Source organism: Hyla sarda, chromosome 5 (genome assembly GCF_029499605.1).
Source record: "Hyla sarda isolate aHylSar1 chromosome 5, aHylSar1.hap1, whole genome shotgun sequence".
NCBI classification, from domain to species: Eukaryota; Metazoa; Chordata; class Amphibia; order Anura; family Hylidae; genus Hyla; species Hyla sarda.
In genome coordinates, this window is record NC_079193.1 from 309,134,579 (window position 1) to 309,159,257 (window position 24,679).

The 24,679-nt window shown below is 42.7% G+C and overlaps 1 protein-coding gene across 2 annotated transcripts in view; it reads right to left on the minus strand.

The window, feature by feature from the left end:
- The window catches only part of JPH1 (junctophilin 1), a 156,420-nt gene that overhangs the window by 93,301 nt on the left and 38,440 nt on the right, over window positions 1-24,679 (minus strand). The window contains exon 4 of one of the 2 annotated variants that reach the window (XR_008844273.1): window positions 6,869-7,029. The exons of the other annotated variant lie outside the window; for it this stretch is intronic. The gene's annotated coding sequence lies outside the window, so the exon portion shown is untranslated. Of the gene's footprint in view, window positions 1-6,868; window positions 7,030-24,679 lie in introns of those variants that run through there. 2 annotated transcript variants of the gene reach the window in all.

Below are 24,679 nucleotides of genomic sequence, written 5' to 3' on the forward strand. Positions count from 1 at the left end.
ACTGGAAATCTACTTTGCTCTATCCTAGAAATGATGCAGAGCCAGGAATCATTTCCAAGTTCTGAACTTTTGCCGGGCAGCACCTTATCACACACATAACATAGACATTGGCCATAAACTGGGGCAGCCGCTATACCTTGGTTCTATTTGCATATAAGAAGGCTACGGTAGTTACCCACCAATTAAAAGCAATAGGAAGACATACTGAGGATGCACATGGAGCCCTTTTGCTTCACACATATCTCCACAGATCACAGATCATTATGTATTAACCATTGTATAGCTACAAGTTGAAACCGAGGAACAAACTGACTTTGAGAGGTGGAAGCCAACAGGATGCCAATAATGGAAGTATTCCTTACAGCAGTGTTTCCCCACCAGTGTACCTTTAGCTGTTGCAAAACTACAACTCCTAGCATGCCCAGACAGCCTTCGGCTGTCTGGGCATGCTGGGAGTTGTAGATTTGCAAAAGCTGGAGGCACATTGGTTGGGGAACACTGCCTTAGAGACGCAACTCCCTAAAACAAGCTGCATAACAAATAATTTAAAAAAAGCTACAAACAGCCAACGCATTTCGAGGGCTAGCACTGCTAAATGAAACCAGGGTCCAGGACTGGCACTGCTGAATGTAACCAGGGCCCAGGGATAGCACTGCTGAATGGAACCAGTGCCCAGGACTGTCACTGCTGAATGGACCAGGGCCCAGGACTGGCACTGCTGAATGGACCAGAGCCCAGTACTGGAACTGCTGAATGGAACCAGGGCCCAGGACTGGCACTGCTGAATGGAACCAGGGCCCAGGACTGGCACTGCTGAATGGAACCAGGGCCCAGGACTGGCACTGCTGAATGGAACCAGGGCCCAGGACTGGTACTGCTGAATGGAACCAGGGCCCAGGACTGGCACTGCTGAATGGAACCAGGGCCCAGGACTGGAACTGCTGAATGGAACCAGGTTCCAGGACTGGCACTGCTGAATGGAACCAGGGCCCAGGACTGGCACTGCTGAATGGAACCAGGGCCCAGGACTGGTACAGCTGAATGGAACCAGGGCCCAGGACTGGTACAGCTGAATGGAACCAGGGCCCAGGACTGGTACAGCTGAATGGAACCAGGGCCCAGGACTGGCACTGCTGAATGGAACCAGGGCCCAGGACTTGCACTGCTGAATGGAACCAGGGCCCAGGACTGGCACTGCTGAATGGAACCAGGGCCCAGGACAGGCACTGCTGAATGGAACCAGGGCCCAGGACTGGCACAAGGTAATAAGTAACGATCTTATTAGCATACTGAAAGTGTAATATTTCTAAGCTTGCTCTAAAATGAGAAGAATTTTTTGGCTGCATCTGGATACAACAGATTACAGCACAGACACATGCTTATCTATTATGCCCAAGCAGCGACAGTTTATGCTTGACGGTAAAAAGATAACCTAGAATACATCAATACATCTAAGCTGCAAATATAAAATGTTTACACTTCGGCGACTGTATATAGTGAGACGAGTATACTGTATAACACAAACTAGGCCTCATTCACATCTATAATTGGCTGTGCAGGTACTCTGACCTCAGCCTTGGCATGCCCATAAGGCTTAACAGACCCCGAGACTATGTTTGGCTTGTACACTTTTTATTTGTGAGATACCCTATGAGAATGTATTTCACAAATATAATGTATAAACGTAGTCACACATAAAAAGTTGGTCCATCCCTTGAGGCACACTGCATTTTATTGGTACACAGCGACATAGATGTGAACAAGGCAACAAACAGAAAAAAAAGGACACTATACATTGCAAGAGACAGAAAATATAAGAGAAATGAGACATAATATGTATATATTCAAAAATAAATTGACTGGGTCTAAACATGCCTTGCATCTACAAGCTTTTTTATTTTTATATTATTTACAGATTCACTATTTCCCTTTCATGACTAGACAGTTTTATTTTTGTACATGATTTAAAAACAATACGGTGACGGTTTTCTCACTATTCATCTGTGATTTTCGCCCCAATATTTATTTTTAACAGTATACAAAATTACTCAAGTCTTAGGATTTCCTAGGTTGCAATGCATTGAGACCTGACATCACTAGTCAGGTGATCAGAGGGAGTCTGTCCTGCTTTAATGGGTGGAGCGACTGCTGAGTCTCGGGAGAGAAATCATTTTGCAACAGCTGTAGGCACCCTGATTAGAAAAGACTGGTTTATTGCTTTGAAGGGATCACAGGTGTGTTTCAATGGGTGGGGTAGCTGATGTGTGGGAGGGAGGAAAGTGACCTCATCCTTACAAACTACGGAACTATGGGATGTGTAGTTTAGAGAACAAAATTCAACAGTAAATACCAAGTTCTGGCAGGAACATGCTACTAAAATCACCTTATGGTGGATAAACCCTTTAATACATGACATAGCTATTTAGTCTATCAACAGCCGTGGTGAGACATTACTGCGGCCGGCAATTAGATAAGCGGCAGTGTGACATGTTTAACCCCAGAAGCAGGAAGAAGACCGGGGCCAGAGGACAGGATGGCGATTCCAGCGGCATCAGGGGAGTGGTGGTAGGTAAGTCAAAGTTTATTGTTTTAATGTTGATATTCTGGGGAGTATTTATTTTTATATTAAATTAGACAACTGTTTTAAATTCGTAAATTTTAGCTCTCGTGTTTTCCATGTTTGCGTTTGCAGTTTTTGTACATGGTACACTGGTTTTAAATGGTACACTGGTTGTAGATGGTACACTGGTTGTAAAAGTAAACTAGTTGCAGATGGTACACTGGTTGTAAAAGTAAACTAGTTGCAGATGGTACACTGGTTGAAGAAGTACACTAGTTGTACATAGCACACTGGTTGTAGATAGTACACTGCCTGAAGATGGTACACTGGTTGTAGATAATACACTGTCTGTAGATGGTACACTGTCTTTGGATGGTACACTGCCTGAAGATGGTACACTGCCTGAAGATGGTACACTGGTTGTAGATGGTACACTGGTTGTAGATGGTACACTGGTTGTAGATGGTACACTGCCTGAAGATGGTACACTGGTTGTAGATGGTACACTGTCTTTGGATGGTACACTGGTTGTAGATGGTACACTGCCTGAAGATGGTACACTGGTTGTAGATAATACACTGTCTGTAGATGGTACACTGTCTTTGGATGGTACACTGGTTGTAGATGGTACACTGCCTGAAGATGGTACACTGGTTGTAGATGGTACACTGGTTGTAGATGGTACACTGCCTGAAGATGGTACACTGGTTGTAGATGGTACACTGTCTTTGGATGGTACACTGGTTGTAGATGGTACACTGCCTGAAGATGGTACACTGGTTGTAGATAATACACTGTCTGTAGATGGTACACTGTCTTTGGATGGTACACTGGTTGTAGATGGTACACTGCCTGACGATGGTACACTGGTTGTAGATGGTACACTGGTTGTAGATGGTACACTGGTTGTAGATGGTACACTGCCTGAAGATGGTACACTGGTTGTAGATGGTACACTGTCTTTGGATGGTAAACTGGTTGTAGATGGTACACTGCCTGGAGATGGTAAACTGGTTGTAGATAATAAACTGCCTGTAGATGGTACACTGTCTTTGGATGGTACACTGGTTTTAGATGGTACACTGTCTGTGGATGGTACACTGGTTGTAGATGGTACACTGTCTTTGGATGGTACACTGGTTGTAGATGGTACACTGCCTGAAGATGGTACACTGGTTGTAGATGGTACACTGTCTTTGGATGGTACACTGGTTGTAGATGGTACACTGTCTTTGGATGGTACACTGGTTGTAGATGGTACACTGCCTGAAGATGGTACACTGGTTGTAGATAATACACTGTCTGTAGATGGTACACTGTCTTTGGATGGTACACTGGTTGTAGATGGTACACTGCCTGAAGGTGGTACACTGTCTTTGGATGGTACACTGGTTGTAGATGGTACACTGCCTGAAGATGGTACACTGGTTGTAGATAATACACTGTCTGTAGATGGTACACTGTCTTTGGATGGTACACTGGTTGTAGATGGTACACTGCCTGAAGATGGTACACTGTCTTTGGATGGTACACTGGTTGTAGATGGTACACTGCCTGAAGATGGTACACTGGTTGTAGATAATACACTGTCTGTAGATGGTACACTGTCTTTGGATGGTACACTGGTTGTAGATGGTACACTGCCTGAAGGTGGTACACTGTCTTTGGATGGTACACTGGTTGTAGATGGTACACTGCCTGAAGGTGGTACACTGTCTTTGGATGGTACACTGGTTGTAGATGGTACACTGCCTGAAGGTGGTACACTGGTTGTAGATAGTAGATTAAACGATTTTGCATACATTTTAAAGCATTTCTGCCATATGATCTGGAGCTGCTAATTAAAGTTTTCTAATATCACCAAACTGAGCCATGTTTGAACCTGGCTAAATTTTTTGTCTGGATTTTAAATTGACCCAAAAATGTTAGTGTGAAGTAGAAAAATGTGGAGTGTAACTGAAACTTGATATATTTTATTAAAGCAACAAAAGTAAAGTATGGAAAAAAAATGTTCTCCCCTGTGTGAACATAGTCTAAGGAGGTTAGTATGATAATTCCTCTAGTGTAGTCCTTAATACTGAGTAAAGGTACACTATTTCCTCAGGAATAATACATAAATAAGTTAGTAAACAGAAAACCTATAAAAGTGCGCATGCAGCTCTGACATTTTTTCCCACAAGACCTCTGGTACAGCGCTAGCCAGCCCATTCAGATACCACTTGAGGTTGATGCTATATATATATATATATATATATATATATATATATATATATATATACAGGATGATTTAATATTTAACATAATATCAGGATTCAATAGAAATCTGCTCTCTTGTTTTAATGTGGAAATTAAACATTTATGAGAACTATGGGATAATGAGATTATGCAGAATCATGGATTTAAAAGATTAAGCAGCATATGCTTGTTTGGCTTTAGAAAAATAAAAAATTATATAGAGAGAGCGAGAGCAAATACAGGTGCTTCTCCCCAGATGTATGACAACACCTTACTGATTTCTTAAAAGAAAACACACCAAACAACGTGTTTCAAGTCTGAACTAGATTCTCCATCAGGTAGGCTTAAGATGAAGACGCTCATTTGGTGCCAGGTTAAAGGTCACAAGAATGTTAAAACAAACATAGAACATCCTCATGAGAACATCCACATACATATATTAGCACATATATTGTACAAAGGCATAAACATTATTGTAAAGTAATTGGAGACTGAATGGTACAGGAATTACTGACATGCACTTAAAATGCTTGAAACAACAGATCCCAATAAAGATGGCCACAATGACTCTATAAAAATAATGAGTCAACAAAGACAAAACTCACTAATAAAATATAAAACAGCAATTGCTATAGAAACAGTAGTGTAGTAGCGACACTCAATACTTATACATTATAAGAAGCATTTATACATGACATATACAGGCATATCACCAAATGTGGCCGTCCTGTGTGTTAATATGTAAAATGAAACCTTCTGGGTTCTGAATGAACAGGTCTTACACCAAATCTCATCCACATGCCACGCTGTAGAAAACAAAATCTGCAGCATTTACAGTATCAAATCTCATCCACAAGCCTTGCTGTATATAAAAATTTGCTAAATTTCTACATAAAAATTGACCTATAGATTTTTTTTTCCTGTTAAAGCATCATTCTGGGTATTTTGCCTATATCATGCACTCTCACCATCACTAGTTGAACAGCATGACTTGTTTTATTCCAGCACAGCTACATCTTTGAGTTTTGATACTGTAATTTGGTCATGTGATCACCAGTTTGACCCTCTGAAAGTTACATGGCTTAAAGGGGTACTCCGCCCCTAGATATCTTATCCCCTATCCAAAGGATAGGGGATAAAATGTCTGATCGCGGGGGTCCTGCGGCTGGGGACCCCGCAATCCCGGCTGAGGCAGCCCAGACATCCAGTGCACGGAGCGAACTTTGCTCCATGCCGGATGACTGGTGATGCGGAGGCTCGTGACGTCACGGCCACGCCCCCTCAATGCAAGTCTATGGGAGAGGGCGCGCCATTCGTCACGCCTCTCCCATAGACTTACATTGAGGGGACGTGAAGGTGATGTCACAAGAGGGGGCGTGACCGTGACATCACAAGCCACCGGCACTGCACCTGATGCTCTAAATTAGACATCTTATCTCCTATCCTTGGATGTCTAGGTTCGGAAATCAAGTCCTGGGTCAGCTGACTTCCTGTGAACTACAGGATGACATCATCACCTATTAAATTGTGCTTGCTAACTCACAGACCCCTCCCAGCTACCTTCTACTTACTGCTGCTGCAATTTCTATGGAATCAGGATACATAGTATATATAGACATCTGCTGAGGCTGTGTTCATTCTGTTTACTGAATATAGTGTGAACTGATCTCAACCCACTTATGGTTCACCTGGGCAAACTCCAGCACTAGCAGCCCAATTAGATGATCAGGTGCAGTGATCAAACGTTACACCAAATCTATCTACATAGCCAGAGGATGTATGGAAAATGTAGGCTGCAATAGCAAGTGATTTTATGCTCCAGAAAAAAATTAAAATTCATCAGTAAAATTCTGCAGTTATTCTATACTAAAATGTACATGATTTGCAGCTGCTGATTTTAGTGCAGAAGTGGAGCATATCCACTCTGTGTGACCGTACCCTTAGTCATGCCTTTATCCATGTAATACTCTTGTTTTTGGTGTACAGGGCAACTGAAAATATGTAGATTTCCCCCCCCCCCCCCCCCAAAAAAACGGGAATTTGTATGAACTGTACATAAATGGATGAAGTGGAATGAGAAGCTCCATGTCCTGCCCATGTGCAGTCAGCAGTTCTGGGTTATATACATGTGGCAGTAAGTGCAGCTGATGAGATGGAGTCATCTGTTGCAGGACGATCTGCTGTCAGATGTGGAGACGCTCGGCTTCCATATGGCCTTATTTAGAAAGACATCCCTGCTGACAAGACAAACCATCAAGCTCTCATTCCGTTGTGAATACGACTATTTCGTAGTCTCACTACAATGGAGAAGCATAAAAATCTACTTCATTCTGTTAGAAAAATTGATACAATTACTATTTATTGGGTTCTCCGTTATTATAGAAAGGTTCTGCGATTTCCTAATAAATTGTGTTTCCATTCTCTGTTCGCTTACATTGGATAAAACCATTCTTGTTTACATCCTGAAGCTGAGAACCCATAAAGAGACATTCATATCCAGCCTTAGCAATCCTTGGTAGACTCTGTTCACATTTGTTTCCTACATCAACGATGCATATACTTTAGTTAACAAGGGTGTGTATATATATATATATATATATATATATATATATATATATACACTGAACATAGCCATATACTGTATATGCTTCTACTATGCACATGAAATGCAAAAACTGTGCACTTTTCTAATTCATCTAGAAAGCTTGGATTAGGATATGTTTGTTTAAATTTTTTTTAACATGATCTTTATTTTCTCTTCGGGTTTGTTCACACAACGGAATTCCGGCACGTGGAATTGCCTTTGGGAATTCTGCTGTGCAAACCTTAACACTGGAGTGAATGGGTCCTCCACGGACACATTCACACTACGGAATTTCCGCAGAGGAGAATTTCACCGTCAAAATTGATCCACTGAAAGAATGAACCTGTTTATTCTTTCAGCAGAATTACGCACCCATTGCATTGGCGTCAATACTGGCAGCGCAGGTCCGCGCACACCTACCATCGAAGAATTTTGATGGAGCCTCCGAATGAAATTCCTTTTTGGAATTCTGCGAAAGGAGATCCCTGAGAGTTAACATACCCTTAAGGTGGTATTACATGGGCAGACCTGTGCACTACACGTGTGCCAAGCTAGTAAATCGGTGCCGAGTATATGGTTAATGGCTGGATAGTTCATGTAACCCTTTACTTTTATCACTGTTGGTTGAATATTCCATATTACATGTGATGAGCAATGTTTTTAACCAGCTTAAACAATGTGAACATTCGCTGGACCTATTACAAAGGGCAATGTTAGCTTGTTCGGCTTATAATTTCCCAATGTAATAGGGCACTTCTTCTTTCTTAAAGGGGTTATCCAGGAAAAAACTTTTTTTTATATATCAACTTGCTCCAGAAAGTTAAACAGATTTGTAAATTACTTCTATTAAAAAATCTTAAGCCTTTCAGTACGTATGAGCTGCTGAAGTTGAGTTGTTCTTTTCTGTCTAAGTGTTCTCTGATGACACATGTCTCAGGAACTGTCCAGAGTGGAAGCAAATGCCCATAGCAAGCCTCTTCTACTCTGTGCAGTTCCTGAGACAAGCAGAGATGTCAGCAGAGAGCACTGTTGACAGAAAAGAGCAACTCAACTTCAGCAGTTGATAATAATTTGAAGGATTAAGATTTATTAATAGAAGTAATTTACAAATCTGTTTAACTTTGTGAAGCCAGTTGATATATAAAAAAAAAGTTTTTTCCTAGAATACCCCTTTAATGGGTTTGTTTACCATAGAAAAGCCCTACACCTTAGGAAGGTCTCTTGACACTAAGCAGAACACAAAGTTTTTCCCTGCCAGGACCCCTGGGAGCGGCAAACACTTGTGTTATATGTAATGGGTCTGGCAACAGTGCTCTCTGCTGACATCTCTGCTTGTCTCAGGAACTGCACAGAGTAGAAGAGGTTTGCTATGGGGATTTGCTTCTACTCTGGACAGTTCCCGAGACAGGTGTCATCATAGAGCACTTCAGCAGCTCATAAGTACTGAAAGGATTAAGATTTTTTAATAGAGGTAATTTACAAATCTGTTTAACTTTCTGGAGCCAGTTGATATATATAAAAAAGTTTTTTTCCTGGAATACCCCTTTAAGCATTACACAGTGCCAATTCAAATCTTCTTGTCTGTGTAATGCATTGTTTTCCAACCAGTGTGCCTCCAGCTGTTGCAAAACTACAACTCCCAGCATGCCCAGACAGCCTTAGGCTGTCTGGGCATGCTGGGAGTTGTAGTTTTGCAACAGCTGGAGGCACACTGGTTGGGAAACCCTAGTATAATGCAGGAGTGAGGACAGGTCCTCCAGAGAAAGAGACACTTTTTGTACCACTTTGGATGTGGATCCTGAACACTGGCTCCATCTATTAACTAAAAAAAAGTCTTAATAGACTCTATGAAAATGGGTTTTGTAAACTGAATATTTTTTTTAAATAGAAATAAGCCAACAATCCCGGCATGTTTAGGCTGCGGCCACACACAGATAGTTGTAATGTCTATACATGAGTCACATGCTTGATAGATCATGAAAATATAATACAGCAAATATCTACAGTGATGACTCTTTATAATGACCACCCAAAGTTCCATTAAAAGAAGCAGACAGTACTCAAAAGATATAAGGGATATAGAAATCTGGAACATAAAATCTGGTCTTGGTAAAGAGGTGGTCCTTTGGAGAGGTCTTACTATAAGTACAAAGGGTGCGCAAAGTATTATGCAAGTGTGGGAGTACAAGTTGCATGATCCAAAATCCATGTAGCCCCCATATTGAAGGGTCAGTGGTGTCATGTATTAGTCCCAAAAGGGTACTTCATTAGCACAAGTGGGAACCAGGCCTTAAAGGGGTTCTCCGGTGCTTAGACATCTTATCCCCTATCCAAAGAATAGGGCATAAGATGCCTGATCGCGGGAGTCCCGCCACTGGGGACCCCCAGGATCTTGCACGTGGCACCCCGTTTGTAATCAGTCCCCGGAGCGTGTTCGCTTCGGGGACTGATTACCGGCGACCACGCAGCCGGCGGCGTGTGACGTCACGCCTCTGCCCCCGTGTGACGTCACGCTCCGCCCCTCAATGCAAGCCTACGGGAGGGGGCGTGATAGCGAACACGCTCCAGGGACTGATTACAAACGGGGTGCCGCGTGCATGATCACGGGTGTCCCCAGCTGCGGGACCCCAGCGATCAGGCATCTTATCCCCTATCCTTTGTATAGGGGATAAGATGTGTAAGCACCGGAGTACCCCTTTAAAGTGATTCTGTTTCATCTATCTTACAATGCCTTGTTTGTAGATATCTTATCACAGACTATGGAATGCAGAAGTGCAAGCTCCACTTGACATTGGATGTTTTATTTCATCCCTTGTCTTGTCAAGAAGAGATGGAGTTCCTTGTTGCCTCATACAGGGGGAGATTTATCAAAACCTCTGCAGAGGAAAAGAACAAAGTTGGCCATAGCAACCAATCAGATGGCTTCTTTCATTTAGCTGAGGCCTTGTTAAAAATGAAAGAAGAGAGCTGATTGGTTGTTATGGGCAACTGGGCAACTTTTCCTCTGGACAGGTTTAGATAAATTTCCCCCACAGTCCTTATTTTCATTAGGGTATTTATTTATTGCCATGTTGACCACCTTACAGGAGAAACTGGGTTAACCTCTAGTAATGAATACAGAATCTACCCACCCACTGCCAATACATCTTCCGTGGCTGTTGGCAAAATTCTTCTTAGCGCGGCAGCTATTTCTCTGGATGACCCCACGTGTGTGCACGCTTGGCCTAACCGGACACCACTGCCAGTGGTGTGCACAAACAAGAATGAATGTTGAAATTCAACATGCCTGATCATTCTTTCTCCAGATGCCACCTGCTTGGGTATACTCAAGGCACTCTCATAAGCATTGGCCATTTTGATTATCCAGACAAAATCAGCAGATTTGGCTGACTTTAAAGGGAATCTGTCAGCTCTATATCATGCTCAAATAGCCAATAGTGTGACAAAAGAACTGATAGTATCTGCCTCCTAGCTGATGGCTGTTTACAAAGTTATAAATTATTTGCTTAATTTTTCTGTTAGCTATCTGCAGCTCTAAGCATAATACAGAGCTTACTGATTCCCTTTAACTCAGCCCTTTTGGGCCTTAAAGGGGTACTCCGGTGAAAACCTTTTTTCTTTTAAATCAACTGGTGGCAGAAAGTTAAACATATTTGTAAATTACTTCTATAAAAAAATCTTAATCCTTCCTGTACTTATTAGCTGCTGAATACTACAGAGGAAATTCTTTTCTTTTTGGAATGCTCTCTGATGACATCACGAGCACAGTTCTCTCTGCTGACGTTATTATAATAAGAATAACACTTTATTTATTGTTGACCTTAGCGGGATTTGAACCCGAGTCCACAGCACTGCAAGGCAGCAGTGCTAACCACTGAGCCACCATGCTGCCCTTAGAATACATCTGCTATGCATCTGCTATGCATCTGCTATGCATGGTTGCTAAAATGGACAGAGATGTCAGCAGAGAGCACTGTGCTCGTGATGTCATCAGTGTTCCAAAAAGAAAGGAATTCATCTATAGTATTCAGCAGCTAATTAGTACTGGAAGGATTAAGATTTTTTAATAGAAGTAATTTACAAATATTTTTAACTTTCTGGCACCAGTTGATTTAAAAGAAAAAAGTTTTCCACTGGAGTACCCCTTTAAGGACTCTGACAATTTTATTTTTACATTTTCATTTTTTCCTCCTCGCCTTCAAAGAAATCATAACTATTTTATATTTTCATCCACAGACTAGTATGAGAGCTTGTTTTTTGCGGGACCAGTTGTTCGTTGTAATACCATCACTCACTTTACCATAAAATGTATGGTGCAACCAAAAAAATACTATTTGTGTGGGGAAATTAAAAAGAAAACCGCAATTATGCAAATTTTGGAAGGTTTCGTTTTCACGCCGTACAATTTACGGTAAAAATAACATCTGTTCTTTATACTTTGGGTCAATACGATTAAAATGATACCCATGATTATACACTTTACAATTACTGTTGCGCATAAAAAAAATCGCAAACTGTTTAACCAAATTAGTATGTTTAAAATCCCCCTATTTTGAAGACCTATAACATTTTCATTTTTACGCATAAGCAGCGGTATGAGGGCTCATTTTTTGCGCTGTTATCTGTACTTTCATTTATACCATATTTGCTTATATAAAACTTTTAATACTTTTTTTGGAATAAAATGTTATAAAAAAGCAGCTTTCTTTTTTTTTTTATGTTCACGCCGTTCAACGTACGGTATCATTAACATTTTATTTTAATAGTTGGGATATTTACGCACGCGGCGATACCAATATGTATATAAAATATTTATTTATACACTTTTTGGGGGTGAAATAGGGAAAATAGGACAATTTACGTTTTTATTGGGGAGGGGTTTTTTCACATTTTTTTTTACTTTTATTTTTTACTTTTATTTTTACACTTTAATAGTCCCCATAGGGGACTATTTATAGCAATCATTTGATTGCTAATACTGTTCAGTGCTATGCTTAGGACATAGCACTGATCAGTATTATCAGTCATCTTCTGCTCTGGTCTGCTCGATCGCAGATCAGAGCAGAAGACCCCGGGAGACGGCACTGAGCAAGGTGAGGGGACCTCCAGCCACCATGCTGGATGATCGGATCGCCGCGGCAGTGCTGCGGGCGATCTGATCATCCATTCAAAGTACCGCGATGCTGCAAATGCCGTGATCTGTATTGATCATGGCATCTGAGGGGTTAATGGCGGACATCCGCACGATCATGGATGTCTGCCATTACGGGCGGGTCCCTGGCTGCCACGCATGACGCGAGCATCGGAGCGATGCTTGCGGTTATGCATAGGATGTAAAAGTACCAGCTCACCAGGACGTACATTTACGTCCTGCGTCGTTAAGGGGTTAAAGTGTTAAGGGTTCTTGCAGTTATTTCATATGGGAAAAAAATACAGATTTTGTGTAAAGTTTGCTTCCGATGCACGTGGCTGGAATTCAAAGGAGAAAAAAGTTTCCAGAACATACAGTCAGTATGCATTAGCAATACATAAATATCATCGCTCAATCACTTGTAATAGTCTTTAGAATATTGTACATGGAATATAGTCTTAGTCATGTGTGACCTTTAAATTTCTATTTGTTATGCAAGCATGTAGGTAGTAACCCAAGTACAAAATGAGTAAGAGGAAGATGAGAATTCCTTTCACTTAGCACAGGGAACAGGAATCAGCAAATGCTTATTATTAGGATTATGTAATCCAGTGGTCCCAATAGTGACTGTCTTATGGCAGGATTATCAAATCTGTTCCAAGCCCCAGACTGCAATGCATTAAATTACATGCTATGCAGATATTAGGTAAACTTAGAAGAAAACCTGGGGCCTATAGTTAAATCAAACCTTTTGTACCAGAATCATGCAGGCACCTATCATAGTGAAAAGGTCCAATGCTACCTCATATTGCCTATGTGTATTTTGTAGGACAGTAAAAGTCCTGTTATCAACTTGTTCATGTAGGACAGCGAGATAAGGAAAACTCCCCAGTACAGGTCACCTGTCTAACCCAGGAAGAAGTACAGTGCCGCCTACAAAAAATCTAAATAGACAAATCACCAGGTCTAGATGGCATTCACCCCCGTGTTCTAAAGGAATTAAGTAATGTACCGTATATACTCGAGTATAAGCCGACCCGAGTATAAGCCGAGACCCCTAATTTCAACCCAAAATCCCAGGAAAAGTTATTGACTCGAGTATAAGCCTAGGGTGGGAAATACATCATCCCCCCCTGTCATCATCCAGACCCGTCATTAACATCTTCATCATCATCACCGCCTGTCATCATCCAGACCCTCATCATCATCACCTGTCATCATCCCCTTGTCATCATCCCACACATCCCCCCTTCATCATCCCCTTGTCATCATCCCACACATCCCCCCTTCATCATCCCCTTGTCATCATCCCACACATCCCCCCTTCATCATCCCCTTGTCATCATCCCACACATCCCCCATTCATCATCCCCTTGTCATCATCCCACACATCCCCCCTTCATCATCCCCTTGTCATCATCCCACACATCCCCCCTTCATCATCCCCCTTGTCATCATCCCCACCCCCCTTCATCATCCCACACCCCCTCCTTTCATCATCCTCTTCTCATCATCCGCCCTCAGTGGTCTTCAACCTGTGGACCTCCAGAGGTTTCAAAACTACAACTCCCAGCAAGCCCGGGCAGCCATCGGCTGTCCGGGCTTGCTGGGAGTTGTAGTTTTGAAACCTCCGGAGGTCCGCGGGTTGAAGACCACTGCGGCCTTCAACATCATCCAGCCCCCTCTCACCCCCCTTTAGTTCTGAGTACTCACCTCCACTCGGCGCTGGTCCGGTCCTGCAGGGCTGTCCGGTGAGGAGGTGGTCCGGTGGGATAGTGGTTCCGGGCTGCTATCTTCACCGGGGGCGCCTCTTCTCCGCGCTTCCGGCCCGGAATAGAGGCGTTGCCTTGACAACGACGCAGAAGTACGTTGGTGATGAACGCACCTCTGCGTCGTTGTCAAGGCAACGTGACTATTCTGAGGCCGGGCCCGAAGCGCTTAGAAGAGGCCTCCCCGGTGAAGATAGCAGCCCGGAACCACTATCCCACCGGACCACCTCCTTTCCGGACAGCCCTGCAGCACCGGACCAGCGCCGAGCGGAGGTGAGTACTGTACAGAACTAAAGGGCGGTGAGAGGGGGCTGGATGATGTCGAAGGCCGCAGTGGTCTTCAACCTGCGGACCTCCGGAGGTTTCAAAACTACAACTCCCAGCAAGCCCGGACAGCCGATGGCTGCCCGGGCTTGCTGGGAGTTGTAGTTTTGAAACCTCTGGAGGTCCGCAGGTTGAAGACCACTGCGGGTGGAGAGTTCACTCAAGTATAAGCCGAGGGGGGTGTTTTCAGCACGAAAAATCGTGCTGAAAAACTCGGCTTATACTAGAGTATATACGGTAATAGACCCCTATTTCTAATATTGAAGGACTCTACAGTGACAGGGACTGTTCCCCAGGACTGGCGGATAGCAAATGTGGTGCCAATGTTTAAAAAAGAGTTAAAAAGTGACCCAGGGTATTAAAGGCCTGTTAGTTTCACCTCGGTTGTAAGTAAATTGTTTGAAGGTTTTCTGAGAGAAGCTAGAAGCTAGTTAGACACAGTTATGATACAAGTACTCCAATCATTCAGTACTGCAACCGTCTACAGGTATTAAGGTCTGCTGCACAACCTCTTTAATGCAATATTTTAACAAGCATACCTGGACAGCGTGGCTTCAGCTAGGTGTCTGCTGGCATCAGTCAGCGAAGTTACTCACAAACTCAGTAGCTTTTTCATTAACTTCTTTTTATTTCAGTTTCAAAACTTTACATATAGTAGCGATAACTTCAACAACAAATGTCAGATCTTGTGCAGGCCAGATGGACAAAGACCTGTGCTCCATCCTGCCACGCGCTATGTTTCAGGGCAAACCCCCTTAGTTAATGCAAAAGCTACTGAGTTTGTGAGAAACTTTGCTGACTGATGCCAGCAGACACCTAGCCGAAGGCACACTGTCCAGGTACGCTTATTGAAATATGCTATTTCAGAGTATCTTGATAAAAATAAATGGCCGGATGAAGCTCGTGTAACCAGTGAAACAGAATCTTTCGCCAACTACTTACCCCCCCCCCCCCCCTGCACCGATCCCTCTCCCTTACTGCATTTCATGTTGTGAGTATATTTCAATAAAGAAGCTGATTTTAGAGAAGACTGGTGAGTGCCGATTATTCATATTTCCTTCACTGCACTGAAGATTTGTAAATTACTTCTATTAAAAAATCTTAATCCTTTCAGTACTTATGAGCTTCTGAAGTTAAGGTTGTTCTTTTCTGTCTAAGTGCTCTCTGATGCTATGTGTCTCGGGAACCGCCCAGTTTAGAAGCAAATCCCCATAGCAAACCTCTTCTAAACTGGGCGGTTCCCGAGAAAGGTGTCATCAGAAAGCACTTAGACAGAAAAGAACAACCTTAACTTCAGAAGATGTTGTGAGTATATTTCAATAAAGAAGCTGATTTTAGAGAAGACTGGTGAGTGTTGATTATTCATATTTCCTTCACTGCACGGAAGATTTGAACTTTGTTATTCAATCAGAGCACCACCACATCTCTATGGATTTTCCTAGTTGAGTGTCCATCTAAATAGTCCAGTTTAGCCAGTCACAGCAGTGCCGAATATCACACCTTCGTTTTTTCTAATTTACAAATCTGTTTAACTTTCTGGAGTGAGTTGGTATATATAAAAAAAAGGTTTTTCCTGGATAACCCCTTTAAAGGGGTACTCCGCCCCTAGACATCTTATCCCCTATCCAAAGGATAGGGGATAAGACGTCAGATCGCCGGGGTCCCGCTGCTGGGGACCCCGGGGATCGCTGCTGCAGCACCCCGCTATCATTACTGCGCAGAGCGAGATCGCTCTGCACGTAATGACGGGCAATACAGGGGCCGGAACATCGTTATGTCACGGCCCGCCCCCCGTCAATACAAGTCTATGGGAGGGGGCGTGGCGGTCGTCACTCCCCCTGCCATAGACTTGCATTAAGGGGACGGGCCGTGATGTCATGAGGGGCGGAGCCATGACGTCACGCTGCTCCGGCCCCTGTATCGCCCGTCATTACGCACAGAGCGAACTTGCTCTGAGCAGTAATGATGGCGGGGTGCCGCAGCGGCAATCCCCGGGGTCCCCAGCAGCAGGACCGCGGCGATCTAACATCTTATCCCCTATCCTTTGGATAGGGGATAAGATGCCAGGGGCGGAGTACCCCTTTAATGGTACTTATTCTGATTGGGTGACTATTACTAGTGGGGTACCACAGGGGTCAGTCTTGGGTCCTGTCCTAATTAATATATTCATTAATGACCTTGTAGAGGGGTTGAATAGAAAAGTAGCAATCTTTTCAGATGATGCTAAACTCTGTAAAGTGGTTAACACAATAGAGGACAGTGCACTGTTACAAAGGGATCTGGATAGGTTGGAGGTTTGGACTGGGAAGTGGCAGATGAGGTTCAACACTGATAAATGTAAGGTAATGCACATGGGGAAGAAAAATCCGGGCTGGGATTATGTATTAAATGGGAGAACATTTGGGACAATTTACATGGAATAAGACTTGGGAGTCTTAGTTATCGGTGATCAGTGTCGGGCAGCTGTGGTGATCAGTGTCGGGCAGCTGCTGCCAAGGCAAATAAAATCATAGGGTGTATCAATAGAGGCATAGATGCCCATGACAAAGGAAATAATTCTACCGCTGTACAAATCACTAGTCAGACCACACATAGAATACTGTGTACAGTACTGGGCACCAGTGTACAAGAAAGATATAGTGGAGCTGGAGAGGGTTCAAAGATGGGCAATCAGAGTAATACGGGGAATGGGAGGACTACAGTACCCAGAAAGATTATCAGAATTGGGGTTATTTAGTTTAGAAAAAAGAAGGCTTAGGGGAGACCTAATAACTATGTATAAATATATCAGGGGACCTAAAATAGATCTCTCCCATGATATATTTATACCCAGAACTGTATCTATAACAAGGGGGCATCCTCTACGTTTAGAGTCCAGTTGAATTATACAGGATTCTTCAGCTCTGTGCACACGGCGGAAATTCCATGCCAGATGTTTCCGGCACAGAAATACAATTTTCCGTGTCCAGACAAAGAATGAACACGTTCATTCTTTGTGCAGAGTCTACACGGAATGCCGTCTATGAGATGGGGCATTCCTGGGTGGTCCTAGCACTGGCGCCCCGCGCCCCGCAGTGTCCGGAATGTTCACAGTGAGATTCTCCGTGTGGACATTCCGACGTGTGAACATTGCCTAGTTATAGAAAGCAAGCCCTGGCAGCATCAAAACAAAGGTGCAGCACAGAGCTGCACTATAGTGGTATCACCTAGAGAGCTTTCAATCATACTGTACTTAAGTACTTTTCTGTATTTTTATAAACTCTCTATTCTTTTCTATCCTTGGTTAACCCCAAATAATGGCTCAATAACTATAAGACATCAAACAGCTTGCAAAAAATAAGAGTAAAATCAATCTGCCCAGCGAAGCTGAAAATACGAACATTTTCCGATCTCGTTGTTCAAAGCAAGCCAGTGTGAGCAGAGCTGCAGTAAAAATCAATGTGGTTTATTTAGACTATGGCTGCGCTGTCAATTCCTTCTCCAGAGAGCTGTTAAACCCAGTGTGACATGGAGTTGTACACACAGCTGTTTCACTACATACGGTGTATCTACTCCAAGAGGTGGGCCACCAGCGGCTGAGCATGAAACATAAAAGTTTTCCGGGAACATACAGAACTCTGCTTCATCTTCAGTCATTTGTATTGTGCCAGGGCTTCATAACCTACTCCCTAAACAACACTACAGGCAGATATATTATCCACGTGAGAAAACAGAATGTCAGTACAAAGAAACTATTACCAAACGAAGATGCATCCAGAAGACTTTAAAGGGGTACTCCGCAACTAGACATCTTATCCCCCTATCCTTTGGATCTCTGTGCAGCACCTGGCGTTCAGTTAGAACACTGGGTGCGGGTGGCGGGGGTGATGACGTCACAGCCATGCCCCCTTGTGAGGTCACGCCACACCCCCTCAGTGCAAGTCTATGGGAGAGGGTGTAACGGCCACCACACTCCCTCCCATAGACTTGAACTGAGGGGGTGTGGGGAACAAAGGGGAACAAATATAAACGATTGAAACTAAATCCTACATGGCTGACACATGATGTTAAAAGAGCAATAAACAGCAAAAAAATAGCCTTCAAAAAATACAAATCTGATGGGTCAGCGATAACATTTAAACAGTACAAGGAGCTTAATAAAATCTGTAAAAATGTAATAAAAACAGCAAAAATTCAAAATGAGAGACAGGTGGCCAAAGAAAGCAAAACTAATCCTAAATATTTTTTTAGATATATAAATGCAAAAAAACCAAGGACAGAGCATGTGGGACCCCTTAATAATGATAATGGGGAGGTTGTCACAGGCGATCAAGAGAAGGCGGAGCTACTGAATGGGTTCTTTAGTTCTGTATACACTATGGAAGAAGGAGCTGACATTGGCCAGGTCAGTGCTGGTAACACATCATGTAATGTACTGAACTGGCTTAATGTAGAGATGGTACAAGGTAAGTTAAGTGATATAAATGTAAGCAAATCCCCAGGACCGGATGGACTACACCCAAGAGTTCTTAGAGAGGTAAGTTCAGTAATATCTGTACCCCTGTTCATGATATTTAGAGATTCTCTGGTGTCTGGTATTGTGCCAAGGGACTGGCGCAAGGCGAATGTGGTGCCAATCTTCAAAAAGGGCTCTAGGTCTTCCCCAGGAAACTATAGACCGGTAAGTTTAACGTGCATTGTGGGTAAATTGTTTGAAGGACTTATAAGGGATTACATACAGGAATACATAGGGGATAATTGTATTATAAGTGATAGCCAGCATGGGTTTACTAAGGATAGAAGTTGTCAAACCAATCTAATTTGCTTTTATGAAGAGGTGAGTAGAAGCCTTGACAGAGGAATGGCTGTGGATATAGTGTTTCTGGATTTTGCTAAAGCATTTGATACTGTCCCTCATAGACGTCTGACAGGTAAGTTAAGGTCTTTGGGTTTGGAAATTTTAGTTTGTAACTGGATTGAACACTGGCTCATGGATCGTACCCAGAGAGTGGTGGTCAATGATTCGTACTCTGATTGGTCCCCGGTTATTAGTGGTGTACCCCAAGGTTCAGTACTGGGACCGCTGTTGTTTAATTTATTTATCAATGATATAGAGGATGGTATTAACAGCTCTGTTTCTATCTTTGCAGATGACACCAAGCTTTGTAGCACAGTACAGTCTATAGAGGATGTGCATAAGTTACAAGATGACTTGGATAGACTAAGTGTCTGGGCATCCACTTGGCAAATGAGGTTCAATGTGGATAAATGTAAAGTTATGCATCTGGGTACTAATAACCTGCATGCATCGTATGTCTTAGGGGGGATTAAACTGGCAGAGTCACTGGTAGAGAAGGATCTGGGTGTACTTGTAGATCAAAGACTACAGAATAGCATGCAATGTCAGGCTGCTGCTTCCAAAGCCGGCAGGATATTGTCATGTATCAAAAGAGGCATGGACTCAAGGGACAGGGACATAATACTCCCCCTTTATAAAGCATTGGTACGGCCTCACCTGGAATACGCTGTTCAGTTTTGGTCACCTGTCCATAAAAGGGACACTGCGGAGTTGGAAAGGGTGCAGAGACGCGCGACTAAACTAATATGGGGCATGGAACATCTTAGCTATGAGGAGCGATTAAAGGAGTTACAATTGTTTAGTCTTGAGAAGAGACGTTTAAGGGGGGATATGATAAACGTATATAAGTATATTAATGGCCCATACAAAAAATATGGAGAAAAACTGTTCCAGGTTAAACCCCCCCAAAGGACGAGGGGGCACTCCCTCCGTCTGGAGAAAAAAAAGTTTAGTCTCAAGGGGCGACACGCCTTCTTTACCGTGAGGACTGTGAATTTATGGAACGGTCTACCTCAGGAACTGGTCACAGCAGGAACAATTAACAGCTTTAAAACAGGATTAGATACATTCCTGGAACAAAATAAGATTAATGCTTATGAAGAAATATAAAATCTCATCCCTTCCCCAATATCGCGCCACACCCCTACCCCTTAATTCCCTGGTTGAACTTGATGGACATGTGTCTTTTTTCGACCGTACTAACTATGTAACTATGTAACTATGTAACTATGATGTCATGAGGGGGCATGGCTGTGACGTCACGACCCCCGCTGCCCGCACCCAGTGTTCGGTACAAAATGTTTTGAATGCTGGGGCAGCGGAGTATCCCTTTAATCCATTCCAGAATTAAATTTATTGCAAATCCATTGATGTACAAAGTACAATGGTTCAACCCGTAGAGAAGAGGCAGGTCCTACATTTATGGCAGTTTTCCCAACCAGTGTTCCTATAGCTGTTGCAAAACTACAACTACCGGCATGCCCCGACAGCCAAAGGCTGTCGGGGCATGCTGGGAGTTGTAGTTTTGCAACAGCTAAAGCAACACTGGTTGGGAAACACTGATCTATGGAAATACATTAATCTCAATTCTGTCATGGATTGAATTCTGGTGGAGATCTTCGTTGGGTAATCGTATACATTGTAGTCGAGTACATTGTAGTGGTGTGGTCCCTGCTTGTATGTATTCTGAATAAATGGGCAGGGGAGGGGGGGGGGTCTCCTAAACCATTCATGAGGGCTGGGATATGAAGGAACGCTTTGGGTTTTTCTAACTTACCATGACGCTGGTCCTGTCACCACAGCTAAAAGAGGCCTATGCCAAAGTCTGTTTCATAGAAATGAAGTACCTGGACAAGATGCTAACTTTTCTCATTTTCTTCAATTTCCAATTATCGACAGTCTAAGGCTGGGTTCACACTGAGGAATCTCTGGACAGAAATTCTGCGGGGCGGCGATAGGACCTCACGGACTGCACTGCCGTCTCCATAGACGGCAATGCATTTATGAGCAGCTCTGCCAAAATATTTTATAATAAATATTTAGCTCTTATAAAGTACTTTATTAATGACATACTTTCTAAGAACTTTTAGTTAAGTTTTTTTTTTCTACTTTTCCATTTTACTATGTATATTTTATAATATTCCTGAAATCTTTTCACTCTGATCACTAAGCCTACTAATATGCTGAGACTTCCCTGTTCTGTACAGAAAACTCTCCTCCTTACCATCACAGACAGGATTACAGTGGAAAATGACACCAGTGTAAAGATAACATATCACACCTTACACTATAGGTGATGGTCACAGCTTCCCTCCTCCCCCTCCCTGTACCATGTGTTACATAAACAATAATGCGTATCTATAGTGGTTTCTGTGCTTTGCCTTTTTAACTTTGAGAGGAGGGGGAAAAAAAACTTACATTTTAATATTTCATATCATAAAAATGACACATATGGTACATTATCCCAGCGAAGGCATTATGTCCCAGACAGTAATAGAAATCTCCAATGTAACATTTGTTATCATGCAGCATCTAATCTACAAGGACGCAGGAATCCTCACCCTAAATGATCCGAGCCAAATGTTCACTATACAGGCTTATACCCATCTCCTGCCAGCAAGAGAAGCACTCAGGTCTAATCCGGAGCGATGCTATCAACGGCGTCAGTAAAGACATATTTACGTCCAGACTATGATCTGTCACTTATTGTAGGTTGCTGGAGGCTATACTTACCGTATATACTGGATGGACATCTGGATGAAGAATCACTAGAGGTCTGTGAGTGTATACTGCACTATACTGGTGCAAGGACCAGAAGAAACTACAGGGTATAAATAAGATTAAATATCATGGAAATATAGTGGAGTTATATGCAGGAGGTTGTCTAATAGGTTCCACATAGATAGATAGATAGATAGATATAAGATAGATAGATATGAGATTGATAGATAGATATGAGATAGATTGATAGATATGAGATAGATAGATAGATATGAGATAGATTGATAGATAGATATGAGATAGATAGATAGATATGAGATAGATAGCTAGATACATATGAGATAGATAGCTAGATAGATAAACAAAGAATAAGTTGGCCGGCACTATTGATTCCAAACTATTATACGGACCTGGCTTACAGGTGCAGGCTGCTGGGCTAAATATACAGCAACAGGAGAATACAGCAGCACAATGCTAGCACAAAGATATAGATAAAACATGAGTATATAGATACAACATGAGAAGCTATTCAGCTATGGTGCAGTAATGAAATAGTGAGATACTTGCAATTTGGCGGCCAAATAGCTTGGACCGTCCCACCACGGTAAGGTGATCTCATTGTGACGGACCCTACACTATGAATATGCCTCTGTGTGAATAGATCAGCAGGCATTGCAGGATCTGGAACATCCAGGATGTTTTATCTATATTTTTGTGCTAGCAGTGTGCTGCTGTATTCTCCTGTTGCTGTAGCTAGATAGATATGAGATAGATAGATAGATATGAGATAGATTGACAGATATGAGAGAGATAGATAGATATGAGATAGATAGATATATGAGATAGATATGAGATAGATTGATAGATATGAGATAGATTGACAGATATGAGATAGATAGATATGAGATAGATTGATAGATATGAGAGAGAGAGAGAGATATGAGATAGATAGATATATGAGATAGATATGAGATAGATTGATAGATATGAGATAGATTGATAGATAGATATGAGAGATAGATAGATATGAGATAAATAGATAGATATGAGATAGATAGATAGACAAAAAAGACGGACATATAGATAGAGGGATGAATGGATAGATAGATCATGCACTACACACAACCTGTGGACAGTAGTGGTGTTGTTTTTGCAAAATAGAAATATATTTAGCACGATTATATCTAACCCTGGACAAGCCCTTTAGTGATCTTCTGCCAGGTTCTCTGTTGGAGATTTTCTTCAGGATCTCCATTCCAGATTTTTTGTTATTTTTGCTGGGAAAAGAAGGAATGCGGCAGCGCTATGTATTTTGGTAAAATGCCAGACACCATTAAAGGGGTATTCCACTGGCCAGCGTGGAACTAAATGTCCTGAATGCTGTTTTCGCACTGCGGGGGTCCGCCCCGCCCCCTTGTGATGTCACGACCACGCCCCCTCAATGCAAGTCTATGGGAGGGGATGTGATGGCTGTCACGCCTCTTCCCATAGACTTTCATTGAGGGGGCGTGACTGTGACGCTACAAGGGGACTTGGCCGACCCCCACAGCACGAAAACAGCATTCAGAACATTTAGTCCCATGCTGGCTATTGCAGTACCCCTTTAAGGAATCGAACAGACCCCCAAGACAATGGGGTCTGTCAGACACCACTGATATCTGTCAAGTGACAGATGCGCCACTGCGGTAATTTCTGTTCCTATGATGGAACAGTGCCCGCAGATGTGAGCCTAGCCTTACATGATCAACTAGTGACTATATTTGAGCCCCACATGTATACATATACTTTGCAGGACTCGGAAGCATGGTGTGCTGCCCTTTTCCTTCCATGGGAGCTTCTTCGCTGTTACCCAGCACCGACACTGCAGTGAATGGCGCAGAGGATTTCTTCTCCCATACACTATTTACGACATTGTGACTGCTCTGATCAGTGGGAATACAGGGTGTCGGCTGCCGACCAATCAACTATTGATGGTCTATCCTGTAAATCAGTGTTTCCCAACCAAGGTGCCTCAAGCTGTTGCAAAACTACATCTCACAGCATGCCCGGACAGCCGGAGGCTGTCCGGGCATGCTGTGAGATGTAGTTTTGCAACAGCTGGAGGCCCTCTGTTTGGGAAACACTGCTGCAAATAAACCATTAATAATTTAAAGGGGTTTAAAGTTTTTTTTTAATCAACTGGCTCCAGAAAGTTAAACAGATTTGTAAATTACTTCTATTTAAAAAAATCTTAATCCTTCCAGTACTTATCAGCTGCTGTTTAATCCACAGGAATTTCTTTACTTTTTAATTTCCTTTCCGTCTGACCACAGTGCTCTCTGCTGACACCTCTGTCCATGTCAGGAACTGTCCAGGGTAGGAACAAATCCCAATAGCAAACCTCTCCTGCTCTGGACAGTTCCTAACATGGACAGAGGTGTCAGCAGAGAGCACTGTGGTCAGACAGAAAAGAAATTCAAAAAAGAAAAGAACTTCCTGTGGAGCATATAGCAGCTGATAAGTACTGGAAGGATTAAGA